This window comes from Tenrec ecaudatus, chromosome 12 (assembly GCF_050624435.1).
Source record: "Tenrec ecaudatus isolate mTenEca1 chromosome 12, mTenEca1.hap1, whole genome shotgun sequence".
NCBI classification, from domain to species: Eukaryota; Metazoa; Chordata; class Mammalia; order Afrosoricida; family Tenrecidae; genus Tenrec; species Tenrec ecaudatus.
In genome coordinates, this window is record NC_134541.1 from 32,410,757 (window position 1) to 32,428,421 (window position 17,665).

Below are 17,665 nucleotides of genomic sequence, written 5' to 3' on the forward strand. Positions count from 1 at the left end.
GTTGTCTCTCTTGGTGGGGTCTGAAGCGTTTCTTACTCAGGAGAAGAGTTGTTGTTGGTCTAGGTTTCCTTTGAAATCATAGATTAGCTGGCGATTTGGGACAGTCCCCCTGAACCACTTGATGGACCCCAGGGGATGCAGAGAGGAGAGCTGGCAGGGAAGAGTGACCGTCTCTCCAGGTGGGACCGACACTGTCTCAGGTTGGATCACCTGCAGCTCCTCCTGGCTTGTTGTCAGTCCTGCAGGTTACACGGGGCTGTTACTCATCCTGCAGCCCTGTCTGTGAGCTCCAGCGTCGGTCAGCAACAAGCCCACTCTGAGCAAGCCCTGACTTTCCATGTGCTCAGCCTCATCTCTGGACCACCTCACACATCCTCACAGGAAACTACACAGTGAGCTGCCAGGGAAACTGAGGCACACAGGGGCAATGTGCTGACAGAGGGTGGGTGTGAGCCCAGTCTAAGAGAAGCCAGGATCCAGCCAGGGCCATGCATGAAGCAGAGGCTGAATGAAAGGAAAACGTTGCCTCTGGAGCCTTCCGACCTGGAGTGGATCTGGGCTGGACCCTGCTTCCTGTGTGAACCAGCTTCTCCGTGAGTTCTGAGTGAGCGCCTCCTTCTCTAGGAGATGGGATGATGCCCCACCCCTGCTCTGTCCTGAGAAGGACACGGGAAACACACAGAAGTCCCTGAGCACCTGGCAGGGCACAGAGATGCTGTTCTTATCACAATGTCAACAGTGACTGAGGGGGAAGGGCTGCTGCTCAGCTGTCAGGACCCAGCCCTGCAGATGCCCCTGGAGGGCAGGCCCCAGTGAGCAGGTTGTGGGTCCCATGGGTCCTGCACGCAGTCTGGGTATCCAGGGCTCCCAGGCTGGGCAGTGGGGAGCAGTTTGGGGTCCAGATCATAGGCCACTGCAGACAGGAGGCAGGGAGCTGGCAGAGGAGTGTGGGGGATGAGAGGAGACCTCAGACAGGGCGATGACCTCATAGGAAGATGTTGATGCGAGATGTGCAGGGACCTCTGAGAACAGCCCAGAGCCTGACTAGGAACAAAGGTGGGGGAGGGGAGGAGGGAGGGCTGGGAAACAGAGAGACACCACAGTGAGAGGGAAGAACTGGGGGAAAGGGACCCCAGAAGAAAAGAGCGAGAAGTAGAAAGACACAGAGGTAGAGAGAGGAGAGCGCAGATAGAGACAGGAAGAGAGGTGGAGATGGAGTGGGGAATGGGTGGGAGCCTTCTGTGCAGGACACAGTGACCTGGGTCCAACCTGCATGGTCCATTGCCCCTCAACGTGACCTTGGAAAGTCCTGCCTGGAGCTGGCAAGTCTGTCTTTCACAGCTATCGGGGATGCAGCAGATGCCCTGTGCAGCCCTCTTGCGCTGCTCTCGGCAGGAGAGAGACCTTGTAGAACTGTGTCCAGTCCATGGGCCTGACCCTGCCCTCCTAGTGCCCCAGAGATTATAGACCCACGGATTCCAGTGTGTCCTCACTGGGCAATCCTGTGGTCAAGGAGAGCTCTCATCTTCCTGTATCTTCTCCCCAGTCTAACTTCCTCCCCCTACTCTCTGGTTCCTGCAGCAGTTTCTCTGTAGGATCTGGGGCCGGGGGGGGGGGGGGAAGGTGGGGAGAAGGGCAGTGGAAGCAGAGGCTCAGAGCAGCAGCCTGCTCTTCACAGGAGAGTGGAGAATCCAGGTCCACTAAGGCAGGTGTGTGGCCAGCAGCCTCACCTGGCTGGGAGGGGTGGGGCCTGTGTCCAGGTGGGAGGGGGACACAGGGAGGCACAGGGACATCCAGGTGGAGACTAGAAGCAGCCAAGTGTCATCAGAGGCAGGGTGGGAGCTAACAATAGCACCGAGCCCGGAACTATCCTGTCCTCTGCATTCCAGCATCAGAGAGGAGATGGGCAGGACACGCGGTTAGAAGTGGGGGCGCAGGAGCCAGCTCAGCACCCATCTCTGGGTCTCATCCCCCATAAAGTGGGGAACAGCATCTACCCCTGGGAGTCCTGAAGTCCTCATGGCTCAGTCAGTCCCCCTCAGTGGCTGTCATATGGGTGGTGCTGGCCAAACACTGGTTCCTGTCCCACCCCACCTTCACAGAGATGCATTATCAAGATGCAGTGGGTGCTCCTCCTTCACCGCATCCCTCCTCTAGTGTCCAATGTCCATCTGGACTGTTATCACCCCTGTCTAGACAGTGTCCGGCACAACAGGGAAAAACCAACAACTCTCAGATTGAGTCTGCCTCCTCCAACCCCAGGTGTGCCAAAATCGAGTTGAGTGTGAGTTGGTTTTCAAACTACATAATGGAAGGAGATTCCAGGCCTTTTTTCTGAGTTACCCCCAGGGGCGTTAAACTGTCATCCTTTGAGTCAGTTGTGGAGTGCTTCTCTGTGCCATCCAGGGATGCCAGGCGCACACACTCTAGGCACCACCCAACCCCCAAGCTGCGATGCATGCAAGGCATGTGGTGAAAGAAACTGGATGGAAGATGAACATGCCAGCCCTCCCATTTCTTCCCCTGCTTCCCAACTCCTCATCCAGTTGAGCAGCTGGCATGAACTCTCCATGCAGAGCGCATCCCTGGGATACTCTGAGCTGGGATGAGAGGAGCTGATTTGCAACAGTGACGAGGTGAAGGGACTGGGGGGTGAGAATGGGAGCAGGAGTGCCCATGACGAGGGTGAAGCAGGGTTCACAGGCCTGGGTCTAAACCCTCGCTCTGCCCTCACCAGCTGCGTGACCTTGAGTGAATCCTGTCACCTCTTGGACGCTCAGACTCATCATCTGTCTACTGTGTATAACAATGGGTCCCCCAGGCCCATGCTGAGAATTAACCTACACAGTTCACTGATCCACCCACAGCAGAATTCAGCTAAAGGTTATTTTTCAGTGATATCATGTCGATTCTGACACATAGTGATCACGTGTCCAACAGAACAAACCAGTGTCCAGTCTGCACATCTTCACAAGTCTTGTGACACTTGAGCCCCTTGTTGCAGCCTGTTCTCCCAGCCCCTCGACTTTTCCACGCATGTCTTTCCCACAGAATGGTCTCTCTTGATAACATGTCCCAAGTATCTGAGACAAAGTCTTGCCACCTTGACCTCAAGGGAGCATTCTGATAGAATTTTCTCCATGGCAGACATTTTGTTTCCAATGTATTTTCAATGTTCTTTGTCAGCACCAGAATTCAAATGAATTGATTATTCTACTTATTCAGTTTCCAACTTTCACATCACTATGAGGTGATTCTAAATATTCTGGAATGAGTCAGTTGCCCCTTAGTCCTCCAAGTGACATCCTAGTTTATCAACAGTTTTGGAAGTTCTGATGTGTGATCATGAGGTGTCATTGTGACCATGCAACGTGCATCAGAAGACTCACAACAAACAGTACACAAACAAAGAGAAACACATCGATGAGAATGGAGGAAGTTTGGAGCAGAGACCCAGGACCCATGTATGGAAAATGGAACATCCCCCCACGGAGGGGTCACAGGCAGAGGATGAGTCAACCTCCTTCTCCCTCGCTGTCATGACCCCAGTGCTGCTTCCCAATCTAGACTAGACGGGAGCATGTGCACAGGTAGAGGCAAGGGATAAAACTCACAGCACAGGGAACCCAGGAACAGCAATGGGAATAGAGATGCCAAAGGGTAGTGGGGAGGGAGAGAGCGGTGGGGAGAGAAGGGGGCACAGATCACAATAATGGCACATCACCCCAAACCTTCTCCCATGGGAATAACAACAGAAACCAGAGGGGAAGGCAGACAGCAGTTGGTGTGAGATTTGAAAGTAATTAACAATCTACAATCTATCAAGGGGCCAAAGAGGAGCAGATCCCAGGGGCTCAATGGAAAGTAAATGTCTAGAAAAGAACAATGGAATCTATGTGTGAACATGTCAGATACAATTGATGGCTGGATTGTAACAAGAGTTGAAAGAGCCCCCAATAAAATGATTATTTTTAAAAACAGACAATAAAGAAGGTGGTCTCATGCCGCTGCTAATTTTATGCAATGCATCATTGATACCTTGACTGTTGCATCTATGAATATTAATTTTGGTTCCAAGCTAGATGAAACCGTTGACAACGTCAATCTTTCCTCTGCTTATCATGGTGCTGCCTTTTAAAAAAAGTCACGATGTTACCTGTGTATATCAAGCTATTCCCCATTGATCCAGCTGTGAGGACTTTGGTTGTCTTTACATTGAGGTGTACCGCATACTGACAGCTTCCAGAGAGGATCTTCATCCGCAAGTGCTTGTACCCTCCTCATCCTCAGCAAGCAAGGTTGCCTTATCTGCATAGTGAAGGTTGTTAATCTGCCTTCCTGAGATCCTGACACTGTGTCCTTCTTCTTACAATTCATCTTCCCTTTTTATTTGCTCAGCATGAGACAGACTGAATGTGGTCATAGGATGCTGCCATGAGGCACTTTTCTGGATTTTGAACTTTTAGTGCTCTATCTGTTTTGCTTGCACAACAGCCTCTAGTTCCATGTACAAGCTTCACACGAACCCATGAAGTGTTCTGGAAATCCCATTCATCTCATGGCTATCATAGTTAGTTATGTTCCACTCAGTCAAACACTTTGCATAGTCAATTGGCTCAAGTTAACATCTTTCTAGCATTCTCTGCTTTCAGCCAAGATCAGTCTGGTGTCAACAATGATATCCCTTGTTCTATATCCTCTTGTGAATCTGGCCCGAGTCTCCTGCTAATGTTCTGCTGTACCCATTGTTGGAGGATCTTCAGCGAAATTTTACTTGCATATGAGATTCATGATAGTGTTCTACAATTTGCACATTGTTTGGATTGCTTACTTTGAAATGGGTACAAATATGGATCTCTTCCTGTAGTTGGCAAAGTAGCTATGTTCCAAATTTCCTGGCACAGACACGTGAGTGTATTGAGTGCTTTATCAGCTTGTTAAAACATGTCAGTTCATTTTCAAACAATTCCTGGAGCCTCGTTTTGAGTTAGTGCTTTCAATGCAGTCCGACTTTTCCCTTCGCTTCCATTGGTTGTTGCTCATAAGGTATTTCATTCTCTGGAATGTTGGCTGGTTCTTTTTGGTTTAGTGACCTACTGTATTTGTGTGTGTGTGTTCTTTACATCGTGTGTGTGTGTGTGAGTTCTTTACATCATGTGTGTGTGTGTGTGTGTGTGTGTGTGTGTGTGTGTGAGAGAGAGAGAGAGAGAGAGAGAGAGAGAGAGAGAGAGAGAGAGAGAGAGAGAATAAATTTATTTGAATAAATAAGTCCTCGGTAATCCATCTTCTTTTGACGCTTCCTGCATCATTTAATAATTCGAATCAGGTATTCATATGGCTTATAGGGCCAGAAACCAGATGTTCAGGAGGAATGGCATCCCATCCACCATCAAACAGGATATGTAGGGCCCATTCTGACTTCTGGGAAGATGGCACACATGCAGGGACACCTGTGCGCTGTTTTCTGTATGTGGTCACCGGACTTTGGGTGAGGGACCATGAAGGGTGATTCAGATCGATCCCTGGTCTCTCAGCACACTGAGGACCATTTGATGTTTTCCCTGCAAATGGCACAGCTGCACTCACCATGACATGCGTCCTCCTGGGTTTATGCACAAGTGAGACCCATGCATTGGGATCACTATTGTTTCTCAGCGTTGAAAACCACATTTGCTTTGTTTCCCTGTGATCCTCCCCCATCCTCTCCTGTCATGGTTCCCTGTGTTTCCTACCCCGATGACCCTTGCCCCCCAATCCCTTGGTTGCTCATTGCTGTCCCCATCCCCTGGGTGACCTTTTCTGCACCTCCCACCTGTGCCCAGGTATTCCATGGTGGGAAGAAACCCAGGATAGTCTGCCCTTTAGTGTATCACAAGGCTTATAGATACTACTGTGGTCAGTAGATCGGAATCCCACTTGTGATTATCCCATCGCCAATGCTCTGCATAATCTCCAAATAGCAAGAGCACAACTAGGCCCCCCAGTTGGATAACCCCGCTTTCTAGAGATCCTTCCCCAGTGAGACAGAGATGGTGCTTGAACCCGTGGCACAGCTGGCTTCATGCACTTGTTAGACTCATCAGCTTCTGAGAAAGAAAGCATAGGGCTCCTTTCCTCACAGAGGATTTGGAGCTCAGCATGTCAGGATTACTTGTTGACCTTCCCTGCTCCTGATGATGTAGCCAGCAAACACAGGGTCCCACTGGTCTTAGTCAGACTACTCTCTGATCAGAGCCCTTCCTCCCTGGGGCACCAGCTACAATAGACTATATCCAAACTGGGCTGTACATACAGAGTGGAGAAGTCTGAGCTGTGCGGCAAGCTAGGGGTCTTCTGTTATAAAGACAAATAGCTGAAGGACTGCACACTTCCTTTCATAATTTACAGGGTGATTAAGGAACTATGGTCTATTTAATATATCCCTCAGGCAACCCAATCACCACAACCTCTCTAGAACCTACTTCCTACATCTAGACAATGCCAATTCTCTTGTAACCTACCAAGTTAAAATATATCTTCCATAACTCTTTTCACCAACTAATTAAAAATTAACACACCTATCAGGAAAGCTTCATAAGATTAATACTACTCACTAAATATACTCCCAGGCACCATGTCATATTTCTCCTATTCACCCAACTAACATGCCCTCATCAGCTATACAGAATACCTTTTCTGACAGGTAGCTGACTCTCCCGTAACACATAGAGGCAGGCCCTCTTCCCTACAAATCACAGAAGACAAAGCAGCACCTCAGTTAATCCATAATGCATCACAGACAACAGCCAACACCAACAGCTTCTACAAAAAATGTATAAAAACAAAAAAAATTATTGAAGATGACACAAACTGAACAGAAGAAGCAGCCCTTGAGTTTCTGAATAGAGAATTCAAGAGAATATTGTTGAGCACCATACAAGAAATTAGGGCATCCATCCTGAAAACAGATGAAAAGAGAGAGATACCAGAATCTTAACACCTAAGGGTAATTGAAGAGTTAAGGGAGGAGGTAACAGAACTAAGGAACACGGTGAAAGATCTCAACTATAGAATGGAATAAATGGAAAATCAAATCAGCGAACCCAAAGATAACCAAGCAGAACTCAGTGCACAAGAGAAGCAATCTAATACAAAAGCACAAAACAAAAACCAGAAGAAGCCAGTGTTTTATGGGGGATTCCTAAAGAATAACAACATCCGAATTTTGGGGTCCATGAGAAAGATTAAACAAGTAGGCCTACAGTGAAAATAGTAAGGGAATTCTTGGAAGAAAATGTCCCCAATATCACAAAGGAGGTGACGATAACCATCCAGGAAGCAGAGAGAACACCACAAAATTTAAACCCTACAAAACGATACCAAGACTTAAAGTAGTGAAATTATCCAACTTCAAATAAAAGGAGAGAATCATGAGAGCAGCTTGAGAGAAAACAGTAGTCACAGATAACAGTAAACAGATAGGATTAAGCCCAGGCCTCCGTGCAGTGACCAGGAAAGAAAGATGAAACAGGAGCAACATATCCAGAAATTTGAAGGACTATAACTGCAACTGAAGAATACTTTATTCAGAAAAACTCTTCCACCAAATTTGAAGGAGAAATAAAAGTTTTTTCAAATCAGGAAATATTCAGAGAATATGTGAAAAGAAATGTGCACTAGAAAAAAATTACTATCCAGTTATTTATGGTCAGAAGACCAACAAGCACAGAACATGAACACGCGATCACCACAGGGTATAACAATACCCAGAAATGAAAACATGGAAAATTACACCCAAAACATCAAAGATCAAATGGAAAACTAATACAGAAATAAACTCCTCACACATACACCACCATATAAATGAGGAAGAAAGGAAAATATCAAACACAAATAATAAGAGATGTCAGTGTCTAACATGAATTTAGATTTAGTGAGACTGAGTGTTAACAGGTTAAATGCACCCATAAAAAGACAAAGAGTAGCAGACTAGATTAGAAACAAGATCCAGAGATCTTCTGCCTTCAAGAGACACATTGGAAACTCACAGACAAAAACAGACCGAGAGTCAAAGGTTGGCAAAGAATTTACCAAGCTAATGCAATTGAAAAAAATAGGGGTGGTAATTGTAATCTCTGACAAAATAGACCTCAGGTACAGAAGATAACGAGAGACAAGAATGAGTATTCATAATGCTCAAGGCCCAATATACCAATAACATATAACCATAATTAACTTAGATTTGCCCAAGAAAAGACCCTCAACATTCATCATCTAAATCCTCAAAGAGATGAAGAAGAAATCACTACATCGATAATTGTAGTAGGTGGTTTTAATACACCACCCTCAAGGAAAGATAGATCAACAAGTAAGTAACTCAATAAAGGAATGGAAGGGCTGAACAAGACAATCGGTAAACTTGACCTCATAGATATTTGTACAGTTCCCCATCCATCATCAAAGAAAATACACATTCTTCTCCAATGCATATGGCTCATATTCTAGACTAGACTACATATTGGGCCATAAGCAAGGTTGAGAAAATCCAACCCCATAGAGATCATTCAATCAACCTTGTCTTACCACTGCAGCCCCAAGCTGGAAATCAATAATAGAATAGACAAATAAAGATAATAACTTGGAGACTCAACAATTCACTTCTCAAAAAGCAATGGATAATAGTCCCAATAAGAGAGGAAATTGGGAATTTCATAGAAATTAACCAGAATGATACACCACATACCCAAATTTATGGGATGCAATCAAAGAGGTTATGAGAGGTCACTTTATTTCAATAAATGAACACATGAAAAAAGAGGAGAGATCATGGTCACCTCCTTAACACAGCACCTGCCACAATTAGATCAGAGGTAACAGCATAATCCTTCCAAAAGTAAAAGGAAATAAATATATATAAAATATAAGAGCAGAAATAAATGAACTAGAAAACAGAAGAATGAAAGAAAAATTTGACAAAACAAGAAACTGGTTCTTTGAAAGGATTTACAAAATTGACAAACCGCTAGCAAACTTAACATAAAAAGGAGGAGCAGATGTATCAATAATTAGGGATGAAATAGGGGAAGTCATAACAGACCATAATGAAAAAAAAGATTAATAACACAGTATTATCAAAATCTGTAAGCTAACATATTCAATACCTTGGAGGATATGGAAAAAATAGCTAGGAAAACACTCTCTCTAAATGATCACATGTGGACATCGCGAACTTTAATAGACCCATAGCACATGAAGATATAGATAAGGTCATCAAGAAACTCCCATTGAAAAAAGGCCTTGGTTTAAATGGTTTCACAGGAGAATTCTACCAAGCACTCAGAGAAGAATTGACACCAATCCTATAAAACTCTTCCAGAACAAAGAAAGGGACAGCAAACTCCCAAACTCATTCAACAAAGCCAGCATAACTCTGATACCAAAAGAGGGCAAAACCCCACAGATAGGGAACTGGAGACCTCTATTTCCTATGAACATAGATGCAAAACTCCTGAACAATATCTTGGCCAATAGAATCCAATAACCTATCAAAAAATAATACATCATGACCAAGTGCTATCATATCAAGGGTGCGGCTGTGGTTTGCATTCGAAAAACTATAAACGTAATCCACCACATTCACAAATATAAGGAGAAGAACCACAGGATCATATCAAGTGATGCAGAAAAGCTTTTGATAATATCCACCACCCATTCCTGATAAAAATGCTCAAGAAGATAGGATTGGAAGGGAAAATCCTCAATAGAATTAAGGCCATACATGGAAAACCATTAGTCAATATTAGACTCAAAGAAAAAAGCTGGAAACATTTCCATGGAAAAACAGAACCCAACAAGGATGTCCAGGGGGTAGGGGGGGAGGGGGCGGAGGAGGTAGTGGTGTTAACAAACCCAGGGAGAAGGGAACAATAATTGATCCAACACTTTGAGGAGGGTGAGGAAGACCTGGTAGGGTGTGATTAAGGGTAATGTAACCAAGAGGAATTACTGAAACCCAAATGAATACTAAGCATGATAGTGGGACAAGAGGAAAGTTAAAGGAAATAGAGGAAAGAGCTGGGAGGCAAAGGGCATTTATAGAGATCTAGATAAAGGCATGTACATATACAAATATATATATGAGCATGGGGAAATAGATCTATGTGCATATATATACAGGTTTAGCATTAAGGTAGCAGACGGACATTGGGCCTCCACTCAAGTACTCCCTCAATGCAAGAATACTTTCTTCTATTAAATTGGCATTCTATGATGCTCACCTTCCCAACACAACCACTGAAGACAAAGCAGGTGAATAAGCAAATGTGGTGAAGAAAGTTGATGGTGGCCGACAATCAAAAGATATAGCGTCTGGGGTCTTAAAATCTTGAAGGTAAACAAGCAGCCATCTAGCTCAGAAGCAACAAAGCCCACCTGGAAGAAGCACAACAGCCTGTGTGATCACGAGATGCCGAAGGGATCAGTTATCAGGCATCAAAAAACAAAATATCATTTCATTGTGTGCTCACCTCCATGATATGATTGCTGAAGACAAATGGGTGTATAAGCAAATGTGGCGAAGAAAGCTGATGGTGCCTGGCTATCAAAAGATATAGCGTCTAGGGTCTTAAAGGCTTGAAGGTAAACAAGTGGCCATCTAGCTCAGAAGAAGCAAAGCCCACATGGAAGAAGCACACCAGCTTGTGCAATCACGAGGTGTCGAAGGGATTAGATATCAAGCATCATCAGAACAAAAAAATCTTATCATAGTGAATGAGGGGGGAGTGCGCAGGGGGACCCAAAGCCCATTTTTAGGCCACTGGAAATCTCCTTACAGAAGGGTCTCGGGGAGGAGACAAGCCAGTCAGGGTGCGATGTAGCAACAATGAAACAACTTTCCTTTAGTTCCTAAAAGTTTCTCTGCCCCCCCCCCCCGCCCATCACGATCCCAATTCTACCTTACAAATCTGGCTAGACCAGAGGATGTACACTGGTACAGATAGGAACTGGAAACACAGGGAATCCAGGGTGGATGATCTCTTCAGGACCAGTGGTGTGAGTGGCGATACTGAGAGGTAAGAGGGAGGGTGGGTGCAAAAGGGGGAACCGATTACAAGGATCTACATGTGACTTCCTCTCTGGGGAATGGACAATAGAAAAGTAGGTGAAGGGAGACGTTGGACAGGGCAAGATATGACACAATAATAATTTATAAATTATCAAGGGTTCATGAGGGAGGGGGAGAGTAGAGGGAGGGGAAAACAAGGAGCTGATGCCAGGGGCTTAGGTGGAGAGCAAATGTTTTGAGAATGATGAGGGAAATGAATGCACAAATGTGCTTTACACAATTGATGTATTTATGGATTGTGATAAGAGTTGTATGAGCCCCTAATAAAATTATTAACAAACAAGGATGTCCCTTGTGCTCACTTTTATTCAACATTGAGCTGGAAGTCTCAGCCAATAAGATAAAACAAGAGCAAGAAATCAAGGGAGTACAATTGGTAAAGAAGAAGTGAAACTTTTGATCATTGCAGACCATGTCATTTTATATCTGGAGAATCCCAAGACATTCACAACTGGATTACTGGAAACAATGGAGGAGTTTAGTCATGTAGCAGGATACAAGATGAACAAACAGAAATCACTTGCTGTCCTATATACCAGTGATGGGAATACTGAGAAAGATATCAAGGAAACAATATAATTCACAATAGCCACACAGAAGCTGGAATACTTAGGAATAAGCCTAACCACCCCCCACCCCCAAGATCTGCACAAAGAAAACTACAGAACATTACCATAGGAAATCAGCAGAGTTATACACAAATGGAATAACATCCCATGTTTATGGATCGGAAGACTCAATATTGTGGAAATGTCAATATGACCTATGCACTATACAGATTCAATGCAATCAGAATATAAATCCCAGCATCATTCTTCAAAGAAATAAAATGATTACCAACTTCGTATGGAGAGGGCAGAGACCCAAGGTAGGCAAAGAACTCCTGAAAAAGAAGAACAAAGTGGGTGGTCTTGTTCTACCTGACCTCAACATCTACTAGACAGCTACAGTTGTCAAAACAGCCTGGACGTGGTAGAATGATAGACACATGGACCAGTGGAACAGGACAGAAATTCAAGAAATATAAACTTCCTCATGCAGACAATTTCTTTTTTACAAAGCCCCCCTCTAAAATGAAATGGAGATGCCCTCTTCAGTAAACCATCTTAGAAAAGCTGCATATCCATATGCAGAAGGATGAAACAAGACCCACATTTCACTCCATGCATAAAAACAAACTCAAGGTGGATCAACGATCTCCATGTAAAACCCAAAGCTATCAGGATCATCAATGAGATACTTGGGAGAAAGAAAGGAGCCCGGGTGCAGGGAATACACAGGCTCTCCAAATTAACAAAAGAAACACACTCCATGGAAGATAAAATAGATGAATGAGCCCTACTAAACGTAAAACACCTGTGTGCATCAAAACACTTTATTGAAAGAGTCAACAGAGAGCCCACAGACTGGGAAAGGATATTTACTAATTACATAACAAAGGGTTAATTACTAACATCTAGAACAGCAGTTCTCAACCTGTGGTTTGTAACACCTTTGGGGGGCGAACGACCCTTTCACAGGGGTTTCCTGATTTATATCAGTAGCAAAATTACAGTTATGAAGTAGCAGTTAAATAATTTTATGGTTGGGAGGTGGTTACCACTCCATGAGTAACTGTATTAAAGGGTGGAGGCATTAGAATGGTTGAGAACCACTAATCCAGAGTATTTTGCAAGCTTACACCAAGAAAAAAATGAACAGCTCTCTGAGAAGGTGGGCAAATGATCTTAACAGACGATTCACAAAGGATGACACTAGAATGGCTCTTACACACATGAGTAAATGCTTATGGTCATTAGCCATCTGGGAAATGCAAGTCACAACAACCATGAGATACCACCTAAGATACCACTACTGTAGCACAATTATGAAAATACACACTGAGAACAACAAATGTTTGGTGAGATAGGAACTTCTATCCACTGTGGTAGACTTTGTAAATAAGTACAACCACTGTGGAAGGTGAATGGCGATACATAAAATTGATGGCAATTGAACTACCATATGACCCCGAAATACCATAACTGGGCATATACTCAAGGGAAATAAAAAGCAGATCAGGAACAGATGTTTGCCAGTCCCATGTTCATCACAGCACTGTTCACAATGTCAAGATTCTGGAAACAACCTAAATTTCCATCAGTAGATGATGGGTTAAAGAAACTCTGGTTCCTATACAGGGTGAAATAGCCCTGTAAACAGCAGTTAACACCTCAAAGCGTGGCCAGATCTGGAAGACAGCATGCTGAGTGAAGTTAGTCAAGCACAATAGGACAAAGACTTTATTAAAAGGCCACTGTGACAGGAAAAAGCAGTAGACTGGGCACAATCTTGTAGGGCATCCAGTCTTCTGGCTGGGGACCAGAGAGTCTGGTAAAGAGCCAGACCAGTGCCAATGAAACATACCTGCTGCAGATCAGGACAGTGTAGGACAGCTAGGATCAAATGGACAGCGGAGAGGAGTAGGGATGCTGTCTGCTGAGCGGTAGCCATGCGGATCTGGGGGACGTCACCTGGAGAAGGAGGTGGTCCTGTCAGAGGGATGGGGCTTAGTGATGGGAGGGACATAGCAGAAGTGGAAGAGGGAATGCAGCAGTCGGGGGATGGGTGATAGGGAGGGCAAGGGAAATTCTGGAGTAAATAATGAAGATTGGAAGAGGCAGGGAGCACTAGAACTGATCTTCATTGCATCACTCATTTTAAGGCGAATTAATCATGGTGGTGGTGGTGAATCCTATAGGATCGATGTGCTGGTGATCATACAATTTCTCTTGAGATGATCAAATGGTTGAACTATTCAATTTTATGATATATGAATTTTGTGCCAATAAAACTGTTGGGAAAATATAGTTCTATCTTAAAGGACACTGCTGCCTGTGATAGAATGATATCCACCGGAATACCAGGAATTAGAGAATATCAAACTATTATTCAAATTTATGCACCAACCAAAAGCTAGCGATGAAGAAATTAAAGAATTTTATAGACGTCTTCAGTCTGAAATTGATCAAACATGCAATCAAGATAATCTGGTCATTTTCAGTGACTGGAAAACTAAATATGGAACAGGAAGGAACAGTAGTTGTGTCTTTCCACAATGGATGGATGGATGGCTTGTAATAAGAGTTGTACAAGCCCCCAATAAAATGACTTATTAAAAGAAAAGAAAATATGTCTTTCGTGATAGAAATGAATCTGGAGAGGACATGAAAACATTTTGCAAGACTAACAACTTCCTCATCACAAATACATTTTTTAACAACACAAATAGCAACTATACACACGGAATTCTCCAAATGGAATAACAGAAATCAATTGACTACAGCTGTGGGAAGACACGATGGAAAAGCTCAGGTAAAAAGAGGCCAGGAGAAGACTGTGGGGCACATAAACAATTACTCCTATCTAAATTCAGGTTATAGCTGAAGAGAATGGAAGCAAGTTCAGAGAGTAAAAATAGGAACTTGAGTAGATCCCACCTGAACCATGAAAACTGATTTGATGGATTGGGGACTATAGATAGCAATGTGCAAAGTCCTGGACTTAGAAAACCAAAAGGGAGAACACGCTCATCATATCTTGACCTGAAAGAGTGAAAGAAGAAAGTCAAGTCTTGAGTTACAATATTGAAGGATTCTGTGGGTAAACTATTGAACATTGCAGGAAGCATTGAAATAAGAGGGAAAGAATACACAGAAACACTGTACCAAAAAGAACGAGTTGACAAAACTAATGGTTCTTCAACCATTTGGAGAAATTGCATATGATCACGAACAAATGATCCTGAAGGAAGAAGTCTCAACTACTCTGGAGGTAATTGTCAAATATAAGACTCCAGCAATCGACAGATTTCCAATTGAAGAGTTTCAACAACACGATGAAGCATTCGCTGGCAGCACTGGTGTATACCAAAAATTTTGGAAGACACCCAAGTGGCCAATTGAATAAAGAGGTTCATATTTTACCCATTAAAAATAAGTGACCCATCAAATGTGCAAATTATAGAGCAATATCATTAATATCACATGCAAGAAAGTTTTCTTAAGGATCACCCAACAATGGGTGCGTCTGAAGTACATTGATAGGGAGCTGCCTGAAGTTCAGGCTGAATTAAGAGGATATGGAACTAGAAGTGCCTTTGCTGATGTCAGGTAGTTCTTTTCTGAAAGCAGAGCATACCAGAAAGATGTTTACTTATGTGTTATTGACTATGCCAAAACATTAGACTGTGTCAGTCATAAGACACTATGGATAGGGTTGAGAAAAATGGAAATTCCAGAACCCTTGATGGTGCTCCTGGGAAACTGGTACAGAGACCAAGACGCAGTTGTGTGAACAGATCAAGAACATTCTGTGTGGTAAAGATCAGGGAATACGTGCACCAAGGTTGCATGCGCTCCCTGTGTGTATTCAATGCTCAGCAAATAGTAAGAGAAGCTGGAGTTTATGAAGAAGAGCGTGGTATCAGGGATTGGAGGAAGACACATTGACAACCTGTAATATGCAGATGACCCAATCTTGTCTGCTGAAAGTGAGGAGGTTTTGAAGCACTCGCTGCTGAAGATCAAAGTTTGTAGCTTTCGGTAAGTATTAGAACTCAGTATAAGGAAGACCAAATTGCTCACAACTGGACCAGTAGGCAACATCATGATAAACAGAGAGAAGATTGAAGTTGTCGAGGATATCAACTTGCTTCTGTCCACAACCAATGCTCGTGGATGCAGCAGTCAAGCAATCAAAGGACACCCTGTCTTGGTAAAGCTGCTGCACCAGACCTCTTACAGTGCTGCAGACAAGGGTGTCACTCTGAGGGCTCAGGTGCACCTGACCCAAGTCCTGGTATTATTTTCAATCACCTACTGTGTATGTGGAAGTTGGATATGACATCAGGAAGACAGAAGAAGAACTGGTGCACTTGATTAAGGTGCTGGTAAAGAACATTGCACGTACCACAGACTGCCAAAAGAACCAAGAAATGCACCTGGAAGAAGTACAGCCAGATGCTCCTTAGCAGCAGGGATGGTAAGATTCGTCTGATGTCGGTTGGACATGTTTCCAAGGGAGACCAGTCCAGGGGAAAGGACATCTTGCTGGTAAAGAGAAGGGCAGAAAAAAAGGAAGGCTCTGGACAAAGTGGATTTACGCAGGGGCTGCAATGATGGGCTCAAGCCCAGTGATAACGGTGAGGATGGCACAGGCGGTGGGTGCCATTCTGTTGAACAGCATTACTGCGTCATCACAGACACAGCCCCGCCAACCACGACAGCTCTCAAGAGCAGCTTTCAGAATTTCTTCTCTATTCCCCCACCCCCTCTTGCCTTTTGAAAAGATCATTTTTTTCTTCATATATGATGTGTTTGATTTCATCCCAAACTCAACTGGTAGTTTTCATTCATAGCATTGAATGTGTCTAATCATGTGAGCTAGTCTGTGAGTTCTTAACAGATATAAGCAAATAATATTTTAACTATCGTGGATTTGTTTTCAAACCTCTAGCTTCAACTACAGCTTACTTAAGAGGGGTTGATCATTTGTTCCCCATTTAGCCTCTAGCCTTGTTCTCATTGAGACATTTATAACTGGCCCCAAAGCTGCAGATGGTCTCAATGACTGATCTTTTATAGATGTATATTGCCAACCCTTTCTTCTGCATCACCTCCTATACCTTCAGCAAAGGCAGCCTAGTATCCACCCCCTCCAGTCATTCTGTGAGAGATGGGGAAGGAGTGCATAAAGGATTGAAACTCCAGGCTTGTATGGGAGAGGACAGGATCCCTGGAAGCTCCATGACTTCCCCAGAGAAGAAGCAAGACTTCTGGAAAATGTCCTAAGAATTCCGTAGTATCAAAGCAAACTTTGAAGAAAATGTCTGAAAGAGGAAGAGGCAGAGGAGAAGGGCCTGCTGACTGTGAAGTCATTCCAGAAGCAGAGTCACAGCAGGAGAGCTGGAGACAGGAGGGAAGCTACCTGTGTGAAGCTCCTGCTCAGGTTGAACCTTCCTTCTCTGGTGCCGGAAGGAGGCCACACTCACCTGTGAGTCCCAGCAGCAGAGGCAGCAGCAAGGACGAGAATGGCAGGAAGGACTGGGGAGCTGGGATGAGCATCATGGAGGCCCTTGGAGCCTGCTTGATGGCTGTGTTGTGGATCCTGGAGTCTGCTGAGTGGAGAGCGTTGCAGTCTTCTCTTGTGATGCCAGAGGCAGTGTCTGTGATGGGAGGAGAGGGCTGTGGGAATGTGGTAGTTCCTTTTTTGCGATTGTGAAACAGAATTCATGCAAATGGCAAGAGGTTATGGAAATAGGGTCTCATGTTACAAAGATATTGGACAAGATGTGGCCAACTCTCTGTGTGCCTCTGCTGGTTCTCCTAGGGCATCCAGGGCATCTTAGGGATGCTGGTGGTCCTTGCTCACACAGGAGCCCTCAGATAGGTGTGTGGTGAGGGGCATTGCCCGCAACCGTGTGATGGTGGATGCTGTGTTTAGTGTCATTTATCAGCCCAACATCAGGGCTCAGGTGAGCTACATACTTGGCGTGCAGAGGTTGGAATGTTGCAAGCCAAC